The sequence below is a fragment of the Triturus cristatus genome, chromosome 12 (assembly GCF_964204655.1).
Source record: "Triturus cristatus chromosome 12, aTriCri1.1, whole genome shotgun sequence".
Lineage (NCBI taxonomy): Eukaryota > Metazoa > Chordata > Amphibia > Caudata > Salamandridae > Triturus > Triturus cristatus.
In genome coordinates this window covers 313,774,027-313,788,316 of record NC_140595.1, presented here as the reverse complement: position 1 = coordinate 313,788,316, position 14,290 = coordinate 313,774,027, and the positions used below count along the sequence as shown (strand labels likewise).

General features: G+C 47.9%; 1 protein-coding gene across 1 annotated transcript in view; it reads right to left on the bottom strand.

Moving 5' to 3' along the window:
- The window catches only part of NAE1 (NEDD8 activating enzyme E1 subunit 1), a 161,598-nt gene that overhangs the window by 134,951 nt on the left and 12,357 nt on the right, over positions 1–14,290 (bottom strand). The window lies entirely within an intron of this gene.

The window sequence follows — 14,290 nt, the reverse complement described above, 5'->3', positions numbered from 1 at the left end:
ATTAATAAACACAAACTGTGGTATTTAGTATGAAGGAAGCTAAAACAATTAGTGTAAACACATTTCTGAATTCCTATGAAAAAGTGTTGTGTGTTCAGTTTAGCCAAGGGGTTTTCCAAACTAGGATAAAGGAAAGAGCATTTAGATGACCTCATTTAAAATTCCTGAAAAATATTTTACTGACTGGCCAATATTGTCAATCTCTGACTTAATCCACCAAGTTTGGGGGCCTTATTAAAGGAAATTCAGTACTCCCATTTTGCCCGATAGTACAGATTGTGCTGTATTACTGCACCTGGTATTTCTGGGTAGATTAATCTGCCATTTCTTTTTGTAAATTGAGGACAAATTTTCCAGACCATACCTGGAAGTTCTTGTCCTCTGTAAAATACCCAGAATGGCGTATTCACAAGCGGGAATAATTGTGGAAATACCAATTGCTGCATGTATTCCCTATCATTTAGAAGGCTATAATGGGTCAATTCATAATACCCCAGTAATATCCTGTCCTATTTTGATACCCAGAAGTGGTAACAATGGGTACACACTTACTGCCCCATAACACCAAGAATGTCTGCTGATGTGCAGAAGAGGCCTTTCAGCCACTCTCCGCTTTATCCATGTGTTAATGAATATTTAACAAGATCCAAGAGGGGTATTAGCATTCAATGTGTCCATTCGTGTGTCTCCCATCACTGGATTGAAGTTAAGCACCAATCTGTGAGAACAGCCCTTCACTAAACGAGTGGGCATAACTCAATGAACATTGTGCTCTCTGTCTCCTCGAGATTTAAGCAGGAGTGATTCGAGCTGAGTGGATTCAACACAAACAATTGCATGCCAAAGTCAGGCAGCAAGAACCTCCAACAGTGGAACATAAACCTCTGCAGGATCTTCGGTTACCAACACATCCTGAACAGACTGCCCGTTCACCTATTCTATTAGGGGCTGAATACCTATTTTGATTTAATATCTACCAATTATGTACACACAACTTAATTATGAATGATCAAAAGGCACCAAATCAAAATTGCTGCAACCACTATTGTTTTAACCAATGTGATTTGTTGCTTTCAATTAACCGTAATTGAACAATGGAAGCGCAATCCATGTATCTATTGTGGCTTCCAGTTTGGTAAGGGTAACAACACCATTTGTCACTGCTACTATAGTGTTTTTGTCAAGTCTTATCCAAATCCCCAACTAGTTCACTGTGCTACACCATGCCAAAGGGAAGTCAGGCATGAACTTCCTTGTGTGTATAGTAAGGGGCAACAATACAGATGTACTCCAATTAACTGTGATACCTGAATGCCCAGCCACTAAAGGTTATAAATTCTCTTAGAATTGGGTTTAGGCTGGACAGTCATTCTCTTTCATATATCATGCAATTAGTGTAGAGGGAGCTAAGAATGTTACGCAATGCAAGCCATAGTGCTAAGGTTGCATGATGCTGCCCTAATTTGGCTGCAAACAGTTATAGTGCCAGTGCAAGTAGTATGGGGCTAGCTGGCACCCGTGTCTACTGCCTCTTGAGATATTTATTGGTAGGGACATGAAGCCATTAATTCAAAGCGGCACAGCTGATTTCATGTATAGCAGCCTAAACTGGTCTATAAAGAGGGTCAGCATTCCCATTCGCTGAAAAGCCTTTGTGACACCTAAGAATATTGCTGCTGCCTCCAGATCAGGGCTGATTTAAAGAATCATCACAAATAGCATGCGTAGAGTATGTCCCGATCAACCTAGTATGAATCCGGCATGGTCTGGCTAGAACAATTTTGGCTGAATTGGCAGTATACTATTTGGAATCAGTTTTGCGAAATTGTTTGTGTCTCAATTAAAGAGAGAGGCCTGTATGAGTCATTTCGGTTGGTAGGGCTTACTAGGTGTGACAAGACTAATCAGCAGAGTCTCCCGCATCAATGGGAGTAATAAGTGGTTAGAGTTTGAATCTTCAAACAGGGCTAGGAGTTGAGGACCAGCAGCAAGTCAGGGAACTCCTTCGAAATTTCGACCAGAAACCCATCGTTGTCTGTGACTATGCCTGCAGGCAGTTCTCTTATTGCGTCCTTGATCTCCTCTAAGAAGAACGACTGGCATAGGTATTTTCTGTGCACATCACTTGCCCAAGCTATGGCAGTCTCCTCGAGGTACTAGCTTGGAGGAGTAAAGGTCAGAGTAGTATTTCCTAAAAGCATTTAGAATGTCTTCTACATTATAGAAGATCTGACCTCCATCTGTAGTGTTATGGATTATATCATTGGCAACCAAAACCTGTTTGATTATGTTAGCTAACAATTTGCTGCGGTGGTCCCCTACCTCGGCTGTCATAAGTTTACTCAGAAAGTTATCCTTCCTGTAAGAGACCTCCTTGTATTCCATGATTCTGGCCCTAATCTCCACCATCACTGACTCGTCAACAGTTTGTGACTGAGCAGCCTCGAGTGACTGAATTTCTCGATCAAGCCCACTCATATGGGCTTGGGGGTCTTCAATACACCTCCCACAGACCATGAATCACCATTTTGTAAGCCTCCCAGATAGTACTCATTTCCGATACTGAACCAAGAATTGTGTCAAAGTGCTCTGCTATCTACTTTCTCAGTTCAACTCTAAGGGGCCGATTCCGATGTCGGACGGACTCAGGTCCGTCCGACATAGGTCAGGAGCCGTAACCGACCGACCTGCTACCATCTGTTACGGCCTTGCTAGTACGATGCGACAGAACAGGGTTCAGTCGCACTCGTGTACAAGTCAATGCAGGCATGCATTCCGAGCGGAATGCATGCCTGCATCCTTGAAAGCAGGGTGCAGTTCATCCCTGCACCCTGTGGGCGGCACCCCAAGGTGCCAGCCACTGGGTGCAGTGATCCACAGAGGGGCACCATAGGTGCCCCCAGGCTTCCATACTGGGGGCCCCCAAAGACCGTTTACGACTGCCTTTTCGTGCCGGACAACTGGCACGAAAAGGCAGTGAAAAACTGCTATCGTACTCCCTCGGTCGCAAAGAGGCGGCCGGGGGAGTACTGGGAGATTTCCGGACGGTGGACGGGCTCTCCGAACCTGTCGTCCGCAATCCGGAAATCCGTGTCGGATTCCTTTCCGACCGAGCCCATCAGAATGGCTCGGTCGGAAAGGAATCTGGCCGACATGATCTGAATCGGTCGGAAGGGCACCGACCGTCGGTCGGAGCCCTTCCGACCGGAATCGGAATTGGTCCCTACATATTGTGTCCGAGGGGGCTTTTGGTGAGTCGCCAGCATATAGCTATTAATTTGGGCTTCTGGGCGTTAAATGTCAGCAGGACAGGTGCGTGACTGGATAGGTGCTTAGCTCTATTGCCCAAGAATTAACATCATGTGCAATCAACCAGTAGTCTATTCTCTTGGACTTGCGATGAGCTGACGATGCCCTCCTTGAGCTGTGGATTCCTCACTCACCAATGATCTGAAACCTGATGGTTGGTTTTAAGATCATTAATGCAAGTGTGATCCAATGCTACAGTGACACAAGCCTGGCATGAATGTGTGATCTGTCAACCTTTTTCTCTGTATATAAGTTGCACTTTGCACCTAGTTCACACAATGCATCATCTGCACTACTATCACGAAGAAGTTGATTGTTTTTGTTTACATACTTGACAAAAAGAAGAAGATTGTAAACTAGAGAATATACACTATCTATTACCAATGAAGAAGGCTCGGCTAAATTATTATTCTATGTTGATATTTCCATAAAATGGTACATGAAATTCTTTTACACTGAATTAGGTTACAGTTTTTTTTTTTTAAACATATTTTTATTGGCATATATAGTTTACAATGGCAAATAGCAAAAGGAATACATTCAGTTTGATTGCATGTTTCATCTTTTACATCACAGTATAACGTTATCTATATTTGAGGTTGGTCTATGGACATTTTGCCAACGGTGGTAATCTGAAAGAAACACGTTAGTTAGATTCCTCACCTTAGAATATCCCCAGGCGTCAGACTGGATCCGGAAGATTTTTCGTCAGCAATACCCCAAGCGCGTCGATAGGCGTCGTCTGCGGCTCCGCGTCCGTCGTCGGCGTCGTGCGCCGGAATGACGTCGGAGTACTTAGACGCCGCCATCGCGCGCTGACGTCAGTTCTTTTTTCCACGCCAGTAAGCGCCGATCCGGGAGAACTACCCCTTTAGTCAATTTTTTACTAACTTTTTCGACTCTTTTTGGTCACTTCTCGACTCTGGTGCTGGTAGGATGCCTGCTTTCAAGGCCTGCGACGACTGTCACCGACTGATGTCGGTGACCGATCATCACCGCTGGTGCCGTTACTGCTTGGGACTCGACCACGACGCGGTGTCGTGCTCCGATTGTATGGCCCTGACCTCGAAAGCTAGGCGGGAGCGGTCCCGCAAGCTTCTCGAGCTTCGCCACTCGGCTCCGCGCCGCTCTCGATCCCGGTCCAGGAGGAGGTCCAAAGATCGGTCGCGGAGCCGCACTCGACATCGTCACTCGTCTGGCTCGAAGTCTTCGGGTAAGTCGAGGCACTCCAAGAAGTCCAAGAGGCGACACCGCTCTTCGGACTCCCCTCGCCGGTCGCGCGACTCGGCCGAGGGTCCGGGTGGTTCCACCCTCGCGGCGCCGCAGGCGCCTCGCAAGTCCCCATACCCGACGGTCCCTGGGACTGATGCGACGCCGGCGGAGGTCAGTGCCTTCCTCTCGGCCATGAGGAGCCTGGCCCCGCCGTCGACGCCCGCTGGCGCGCCTTCGGGCCCCGCGGACTCGACTGGGCGACTTTGCGTGCCGGCGGCTCCGGCCCCGGCGCCGTTGGAGGCTCCGGCCCCGACGCCGCAGGTCCCCGAGAGGCCCGAGCCTGGGCCCTTGTCGACGCCGGTCGACCTCGTTACGCCTCCTCCGCCGACAACGATACCACCCCCGACGCCGGCTCCGGTCGACGTCGATCCCTGGTTCAGCCCCTGTCCGGTCCCGGCGCCGCCCGACGCCGCTAGAGACACATATTGTCTATCGACCGGCTCCGATCCTTCCTCCTGTTTACCAGGAATCTGATGACGGGGGCGAATGGGAGGGGTCTGACGACCCTATGGCCCTTCAGGGCCAACTTGCACAGGACTGGGCAGATGAACTGGGGGAGGCCAGTGGTTTGGATACCTCACCGGACACTGGATTCATCTCTCCTCTGACTGTGGCTTCGGAGGAGGGTGCAGCTTTTTCTGTGGTGCTGCGCAAGGCGGCCGAAGCCCTTGGGCTTGAGCTGCCTGCCGTGGCTGTGAGGACTAACATCCTCACTGAGGTGCTTCAGTCTGCCGCATGCTCCACTGAGCCTCTGCTGCAATTCAATGATGCCCTCACTGACGTTCTGCAGGGCACCTGGTCCAAGCCCTCCACAGTCCCTTCTGCCAGGCGCCACCGCCCTGCTCTGGGCGACCCCAGTTTTCTGTCCCAACACCCCACCCCCGAGAGTCTGGTTATCCAGGCCTCTACCTCCCAATCCTCCTTCCCGTCCGCTCCTCCGGACCGGGATTCCAAGAGACTGGAACAGTTTGGTAAGAAGCTGTTCTCCTCGCTCAGTTTGGGCCTGCGGTCTTTGAACACCGCCTGTCTCTTGGACCGTTATTACCACTCTCTGTGGGATGCGGTGGAGGACGTGCTGCCACTGTGCCCGGAGGAGGCCCGGGCGCGGCTTTCCTCGGCTCTGGCCGATGGGAGAGATGCAGCGCGCCATGCAATCCGATGTGGACTCGACACTACGGACTCGCTGGGTAGGGCGATTTCTACCACGGTGGCGCTTCAACGTCACACCTGGCTGCGGCCACGTCCTTTTCAGGGGATGTCCAGAGCACTCTCATGGACATGCCTTTTGATGGCGCTCGCCTTTTTGGTGAGAAAGCGGACAGTGCGCTGGCTCGCTTCAAGGACTCCCGGGCTATGGCCACGTCCTTGGGCCTCTCGGCCCCGCGGCCACAAACTTCCGCTTTTCGGTCCTTTTGTGGCCAAGGAAGGGGCACCTCCTCACGTCCGCCTAGCCACCGGCCGCAGAACCAGCCTGCACGCGGACGTGGTTTCCGCCGAGGCGGTACTGGAGGACGACGCGGTCAGTCCACATCCCCCCCGGCAGCATCCGCCTCAAAGCCTTCCTAGTCCGAGCTTTCAGGCCCATTCCACGCCAGTGGGAGGCCGGGTTCGCCATCACCTGCTCCACTGGCGTACCATTACTTCGGACAGGTGGGTGCTGCAAATCGTCCAAAGGGGCTACTCCCTCCCCTTCGAGACGACCCCTCCAGCCATGCCACCGCAGCACCATCGTATCTCGGAGGATCATTTGAATCTTCTGCGAGAGGAAGTTTCGGCCCTCTTGGCCAAAGAGGCCATCGAGCGCGTTCCGAGCCCAGAAGTAGGTCGTGGTTGTTATTCCCACTACTTTCTGGTTCCCAAGAAGGGCAAAGGGGGCCTACGCCCTATCTTGGACCTCCGGAACGTCAATGCCTTCCTCCGGAAGGAACGGTTCAAAATAACTTTGGCTCAGGTTCTAGCTGCCCTCAACCCTGGAGACTGGATGGTAGCGGACTTGCAGGACGCATATTTCCACATCCCCGTCCTGCCGGCCCACCTGCGGTTCACGGTGGGTCAGGAGCACTTTCAGTTCACCGTGCTCCCCTTCGGCCTTACCAGTGCCCCTCGGGTGTTCACGAAAGTGATGGCGGTGGTCGCAGCTCATCTGCGCAGATCAGGGGTTCCAGTCTTCCCCTATCTCGACGACTGGTTGTTGAAGGCGGGCTCGCCCCAGGCAGTCGTCTCCCACCTCCGGACTACGGCGGATCTCCTGCATTTGCTGGGGTTTTCCATCAACGTGCCGAAGTCACACCTGGGCCCCTCTCAGAAGCTCCTTTTCATCGGAGCGGTTCTCGATTCGGCGCAGTTCCGGGTTCATCCCCCGGAACAGCGGGTCCGGGATATACAGGCCCTGATTCCCATCTTTCGGCCTCTATCCTGGGTTTCGGTCAGGCTAGTGTTGCGGCTTCTGGGGCTGATGGCCTCCTGCATCCTACTAGTGCATCACACCAGGCGGCGCATGCGGGCTCTGCAGTGAGACCTGAAGTTTCAGTGGGCCCAGCATCACGGCAACCTGTCCGACCATGTCTTGATCTCGGAGGGCACTGCACAGCAGTTGCAGTGGTGGCTCACGGACCACGATTGGGTCACGGGCAAGAGCCTATCCCTACCCCTACCGGAGCATGTCGTAGTGACGGATGCGTCCCTCCTGGGATGGGGTGGCCATAAGAGAGAGGCGGAGATCAGAGGCCTCTGGTCTCCGGCGGAGTCTCGCCTCCACATCAACTTGTTGGAGCTGAGAGCGATCCGACTTGCACTGAAAGCCTTCCTTCCCTATGTCCGGGGAAGTGTCGTGCAAGTGTTCACGGACAACACCACCACCATGTGGTATTGCAACAAACAGGGCGGGGTGGGGTCGTGGACCCTTTGTCAGGAGGCTCTGCGCCTCTGGACATGGCTGTAACACCAGGGCATCACCCTGGTGGTTCAACATCTGGTGGGTTCTCTGAACGCCAGAGCAGACAAACTCAGCCGCCGGTGCATGATGGATCATGAATGGCGTCTGAACTCCGAGGTGGCGCAAGGTCTCTTTCAGCAGTGGGGAGAGCCTTGGTTAGATCTATTCGCCACCGACGAAAACGCGCAATGTCAGCAGTTCTGCGCGTTGGAATTTCCAAGGCGGCACTCGCTCGGCGACGCTTTTCGTCGCGAGTGGAGTTGCGGTCTGTTGTACGCCTTTCCGCCTATACCACTTCTGCCCAGAGTGCTGAAGAAGATCAGGCGCGACCGGGACCAAGTCATCTTGGTGGCTCCGGATTGGGCACGAAGGTACTGGTATCCCGAGCTACTCAGTATGTTGACCGATCCTCCGATACGTCTGCCCCTTCGGGTGGATCTTCTGTCGCAGCAGCAGGGGACGGTCCTCCACCCGCCCGAACCTGTCCAGCCTCCACCTCCATGCGTGGAGATTGAGCGGCGGCAGTGGATGCCATTTGACTTGCCTCCTGAAGTCTGTGATATCATTCTGGCAGCCAGGCGTCCCTCCACAAAGATGGTATACGCCTGCCGGTGGAACACATTTGTGGCATAGTGCACAGCAAAGGCTGTGGATCCCCTTTCCGCCCCTCTCTCTGAGGTTCTCCTCTTTCTTCTTTCTTTGGCCCGGCAGGGCTCTGCCCTGGGCACCTTGAAAGGTTATCTTGCTGCCCTCTCTGCCTTCTTACGGCTTCCTGATCAGCCCTCTCTTTTCAAGTCCCCTGTAGTGTCACGTTTCTCACCAAGAAAAATCTCTTTTGGGACGCGGCCTTTCGTTTGTTCCCACGACACATACCAACCATTTGCAAACTCAAGGGGAATTTTACAGATTTATGCGTATTATTCGTCTGAGACATTTCTTCAATGAAGTTGAATTTGAAACTACACCAGATGAGATCTCCACTTATCATCCATTCAAACCCAAGAGCACTTTTATGCCACCAGTAACTCATAAAACTTTGGATAGTTTTGAGACATTGGTCAATAAAGATTTGGAAAAACTCAATTACAAACCAAAACATCACAATAACATGTCAAAATATGAACGTTCAATTTTGTCCAAACTATCACAGAATCCTTCGATTACAATTCAACCGGCAGATAAGGGAGGGGCAATAGTGTTGATGGATACAGAATATTACAACTCCAAAGTCTTGACACATATCTCTGATACCAACACTTATTTACAACTGGCAAGTGATCCCACAATACAGCTTTTGGAGTTACTGAAGTCTATTCTCAATGAGGCTCTTGAACAAACATGGATTGACAACAATACACGTCTTTTTCTATTATCCACCAACCCACAACGTCCTTATTTGTACATGATCCCTAAAATACATAAGGATCCTCAAGACCCTCCTTTTCGCCCAATAGTCTCTGGATGCAAATCTATTTTTGACCCTATTGGCAAATTTTTGGATTACTTCCTTCAGAAGTTTGTACAATCTTGGCAATCTTACATAAAGGACACTACTCACTTTTTACAACTACTTCAACAAACCACAATTGGATCTCAGGACTCTATTTATCTATGCACCATAGATGTTACAGCGCTTTACACCTCCATCCCTCATGCGGCTGGTCTTGAAGCGGTTGAATGGGCATTACTTCAAATGGAAGATGTGAATATTGAGAAGGTCCTGATTTTGCAACTTTTAAAGTTTTGTTTACACAACAGCTATTTTCAATATCAAGACAAATTTTATGCCCAATTGAATGGCACTTCGATGGGCTTTTCAGGAGCACCAGCCTATGCAAACATCTATATGGCTCAGTACGAACTGGAGTACATCATTTCCAACTCAGATTGGTGGTCAAAAATACGTCTCTACTGTCGCTTCATAGATGACATTTTCTTAATTTGGGGTGACTCAAAACAGTCTTTTATCTCCATGATAGAGACACTCAACAGCCAACATACCCATATCCAGCTGACCTATAACATTCATCAGGATTCTGTTCATTACCTGGATGTACAAGTTACCAAAACATCTACGAATCAATTCCATACTACTGTTTTCCACAAACCTACTGATCGCAATAGTCTATTGACCTTCACAAGTTTCCATCCACGTCATTTAATTAACAATTTGCCAATGTCACAATTCACCAGAATACGCCGGATTTGTTCTGACCCTGACAATAGTACTCTTCAACTTCAAACAACTGTGGAGAAATTTTCTTCAAGAGGGTATCCCGAAGAGGTACTACAAACATGCCTCACACGAGCCATGTCCATCCCAAGAACAGACTTACTCCAACAGAAACCTAAGATTTCTCCGACTAGATTGGTATTCGTTAGCAACTTTTCCACATCTTCATCTAAAATCAAGAAAATCATCTTGACACGGTGGGAATTATTACAACAAGAGCAGGATTTCCAACAACTGTATCTAGAAAAACCTATATTTGCATACAAAAGAGGCAAAAATTTACGGAATTTATTGAAATTTTCCAAAACTACGGATAAATCTATTGTCTATCATGGCACTCGTAAATGTCATTCATGCATTCACTGCAGCAATGTCATCACTGGGAACACCTTAACTCACCCTATGTCTGGCTCAAACATTCCTTTGCAACATAACAGTGACTGTAATACGACTCATGTCGTTTATTGCATAAAATGCCCTTGTGGCAAGGCCTATGTAGGCAAGACTGAAAGGAAAATAAAAACACGGATTACTGAGCATAAATCCAGAATCAGGAACAAGCACAGCATCTCAAGTCTAGCCATGCATTGGCTAGAAGCTAAACATTCAATTTCTCAACTAAGTTTCCAAATTATAGAGTCTATGGATGTTAAACCAGGTGTGGACATCACAAACTTACTCTTACGCAGAGAGCTCTTTTGGATTCAGAAACTTCAGACTTTGTCCCCAAGTGGGCTCAATGATCGTTTAGATCTTTCATGTTTCCTATAATTATATCTTGCATAGACATTGTAGTATTCATGGTCGAGCGTAGAAAGTCATGCATTATCATGATTAGTCTTTGTTTTATAGATATGTCATTCCAATCTGTATGAACTCAATTATACACCATATCTTTGATTCAACTCTCTAGAAACCTGTGGGTTGTTTTAAACACTCTTGATTATATTTTTGATCACACTGAGTCACTTTATTTCTTTAATAAACACTTATTTTAACACTTCTTTTTAATTACTCTGACATTCATCTGGACTCTCCTCTACTTTCATTTTATCTGTCTGCTCACTTCATTTTGTTGTTTTCACCTTGTATTCATGTTTCATTCGGATATAACTTTATTGACAAGATCTAAGTGGTCACATCTTTTTTACACTCATTATGAATATTGTTTGCGGTTTTGGTGATCCGCTGATACAGTGTATCAATTCAGTGCGTGTGGACGTCCCCAGTCACCTTTTTTGCAATGGAGCACATTCCGTGTTACTTTATGAACTACTGGTTAAAGTGAATGCTTTTATCAGGATAATTTCAATTTCATCCTATCCTGTTCGTGATACGGATAGTATGTTTTACTTTTTTTCATGGTAACACACGTAAGGCCTCTTTCTACTACTATGAGTCCTCTACAGACGTAATAATTACTGATACATTGTATCTATGTTCATACGCGCGGGCACACCTTGTTATTTTGTCGCCATTGATTATTTTGTGTGTCATCTCGTGTACACGTGGTTAAAGTGATCGTCTTGATTAGGATACTTAGAGTTTTCTACTTAACCTCGCTCGTGGCAGGTAAAATACACTTCACTTTCATACATCATGGCGCCACACGATAGTCCCCTTTTCATTACTATGAGCCCCTTATTGACGTAGCAATCTCTGTGGGTTTAAATTCGGCGCGGTTGTCGTTAGTTAAAAAACTTTCGTAGCGATGTCAGGACATCACACGTGAGAACTGGTCGTATCTCGTCGCGTCTTTGAAGTAAGTAGAGTTTATTGTATTTAATCACGTATCGTGCTACAGTTTCTTGTATCTTTGTCTAAGATGTGGTTGTAACCACATACTATCATCATTATTTTTTAGCGCTTCTTTATGGAGACGCATTACCTTCGTCTGGTTTAGACGTTACCCAAAGTATTCAGACGTTACATTACTCATTTTTGCGTAGACATCATCGCCTTGCTCGGTGGGTAAGTCACGTTGTTTTAATATTGTTTACAAGTGTTAGAGTTAATTTAAGCACTTGTTCTGATGGAGTTACGTCTCTTGGTTTTTAGTACCAGTCAACCTGCCTGCATCGTTCAGTTCCTATTATGGCCATACCCACATAATATTCGAGGTGAGACCTCATTATCATCTTTTTAGCAGATTTGTCATATACACGGTGTTTCTTTTTTGATTTCATTAATTCTGTCTTATCTCATTAGCTGTCTCTCTCCAGAGCCACTGGTCATTTTCATCTTTATTTTCACTGTTGGGTGACGGTATTTCTTTTGTAAATATTCGTGATTTCTTGAAATGGAGAGTTTATCTACCGCATGAGTGTTCTACGGTTGTATTTCATGTACTATGTGAATTATGTAATCTGCCACCATGTATCCTTCTTGTGTAAATATTGTAAGAACGTGTTGCGTTGATTATAACAATATACATTCTTTTCACAGAACGCCCCTGACGAAGGGACAGCCAAGTCCCGAAATGCATTGGGCTCATCACTAACATCTTGTTGTGATTTCATGAAATATTATGTGGCATATTTAAACATTGCACTGTATATGGTAGTTGTCTACCGTTTCCTGTAAAAGTGTTGATACATTTATAATGTTATGATTTGAAGCTGATGTTTACATATATGTTGAAAATATATGTTTAAACGAGTAATTGTGTTGGATGTTTCTTGAATAATTTTTTGTGAATTAGACTAACTGTTAGTAACTTCGTTACAAATAGCACAGTGCGCAGCGTCAATCATTAGTTGATTGAATTTTTGTATCTTGTTTTTCCATGCCTGATAGACAGCGGGCATTACGCTGCAGCACCTATATCATTCAGATTATCATTGTGGGTGAATTAGAAAATCAGGAGTGCTCTGCTCATTTCGCTCTGTACGTTTTCTTAAAGGCATTACTCACACGTTCCCTCCTGTCCCTTTCGTAATGCCTCAGTGGGACTTGAATCTTGTCGTAACATTCCTGATATGCGCTCCCTTTGAGCCTCTTCACAATTGTCTTTTTCGGCTTCTAACTCTTAAAACTGCTTTCCTGGTAGCCATCACCTCGGCTAGACGGGTGAGTGAGCTCCAGGCTCTATCGTCCAAGCCTCCTTTTCTATCTGTTCATCCGGACAAGGTTGTCCTTCGGCCTCGTCCTTCCTTTCTACCGAAAGTGGTGACCCCCTTACATCTTGGGCAATCTGTCACCTTGCCCACCTTCTTTCCGCCTCCGCATCCTTCCAATGAGGAAGAGCGGCTCCACCGTCTGGACCCAAAACGTGCGCTCTCCTTTTATTTGGACCGCACAAAACAGTTCCGAGTGGACGACCAGCTTTTCGTTGGCTACGTGGGTGCAAAGAAGGGAAAAGCTGTGCACAAACGGACCATCTCCCGGTGGGTCGTTTTGTGTATAAAAATCTGTTATTCCTTGGCAAAAAAGGAATCTCCTGTTGGGCTGCATGCCCATTCTACTCGGGCCACAGCGGCTACTACTGCTTTGGGACGGGGAGTCCCTTTGCAGGACATCTGTCAGGCGGCGACGTGGGCTTCGCTGCACACGTTTGCCAGGCACTATTGCCTAGACAGCCAAGTCCGGGGGTATGGCTTCTTTGGCCGTTCTGTCCTCCAGGACATTCTGGTGTGATCTTGGTTCGCAGACCCACCACCGGGGTTGGTATTGCTTGGGTATCTATTCTAAGGTGAGGAATCTAACTAACGTGTTTCTTTCAGATGAACAAGTTACTTACCTCCGGTAACGATGTATCTGTAAGAAACATTAGTTAGTTAGATTCCTCACCGACCCACCCATCCTCCCCGTTCTGCGAACTGACATCTAGGGTTAAGGCTATCCCTTTCAGGGCCCTAGAATTTTTTGGCACCAGTGTCGGTCTCTTGCATGGCTCTGCGTTCCTGGCGCGGAAAGCTATGTACAAGAACTGACGTCAACGCGCGAGGGCGGTGTCTAAGTACTCCGACGACGTCATTCCGGCGCACGACACCGACGACGGACGCGGAGCCGCAGACAACGCCTAGCGACGCGCAAGGGGTATTGCTGACGAAAAATCTTCCGGATCCAGTCTGACGCCTGGGGATATTCTAAAGTGAGGAATCTAACTAACTAATGTTTCTTACAGATACATAGTTACCGAAGGTAAGTAACTTGTTCTTTGGGGCTATGTAAATGCCTTATAGAACAGGGGTATGGAAACTGGGGGATGGTTCATGGAATTTCTGGGTACAGATGTCAGGTGTGGCGTTAGGGTGTTACGAGTCTCACTAATCGATGTCACTGTGTGCTGTTGGAGATGAGGGGAAGATTATGGTCAGTCTGGCTCCAACATCTGGCCGTCCAGTGTGACGTGATGTGTGGTGCAACCGACAGTCAGCATTGTGATTGTGCCACCGGGGAAGATCTGTTGTGTGCAGTTGTGGTTTGGATTAGTGGTTGCGGGTCCGTTGGTGTGTGCGTACCAATGCCTGGGTCCTCTCCAGGTGATGATTGCTTTAGGCAGTGTAATAATATGGCCCACTCCATGGATATGGGGTGCC